Consider the following 829-nt stretch of genomic DNA (forward strand, 5'->3'; position numbering starts at 1 on the left):
CTCATTAATATTTATTGAATGATCAAATGAAGATTTAAAAAAGCCCTAAAATCTAAGGCTTAAAGCAGATAAGTAGCTTGCACAAGGTCATATAGAGAATATTGACACTGGCAACAAATTCAGGTCTGCAAGACTCCGAGAGTTTCAGTTCTCCGGAACATTATGATGCTTGTCCCCAGACCATCTCAGCACAAGTTCCAGATATCTTTATCCTTTTGAAGGGAAACAAATGTGGATTTCAGTCCCTCAGCCTTAGGCACTACTTCCATTAGTGGTACAGACAGTGTTTTCCAACTCTGTCTACCACAACTGCAAGAGCTACTTCCAAGCTTTTCTCACAGAGTCACTCTATTTAAAAATTGGCACATTCCGAAATAAGTGTTCTTGTAGTCTTTATCAAATACTTCAAATGAAGCATAGTTTAATAAAAACACAATTAAACTTATGTAAGCCATGGCTAAATGATTTATGGTGGCTTGTCTATTGGAAGTTATTGTATCAAATGGAAGACGTCACTGGCCATGTATGTACTGGGGCTCAGGACAAAATTACTATCTCATTCTTGACCCATCAGCCTGGTATTGGAGGGAAGCAGCATGGGCAAAGCTTCAGAGACAGCTGAGTCATTAGATCTAAGCATAGCTAAGATGACCACATAGCTCCTTACTGTCGGCTTTGAAGAGGCCAACAATCTTCTCCTGAGGGCTTTTGATATAGAAGTTTTCACTAGAGACCTTGAATAACATGAGTGCTCACCTGCTCCACCCGTTATAACATTTCCCCAAATGCAAAGTTTTGGGAAAGTTATTCCTCTGATTAAGAGCATTGA

Source organism: Galeopterus variegatus, unplaced genomic scaffold (genome assembly GCF_000696425.1).
Source record: "Galeopterus variegatus unplaced genomic scaffold, G_variegatus-3.0.2 Scaffold5539, whole genome shotgun sequence".
NCBI lineage: Eukaryota > Metazoa > Chordata > Mammalia > Dermoptera > Cynocephalidae > Galeopterus > Galeopterus variegatus.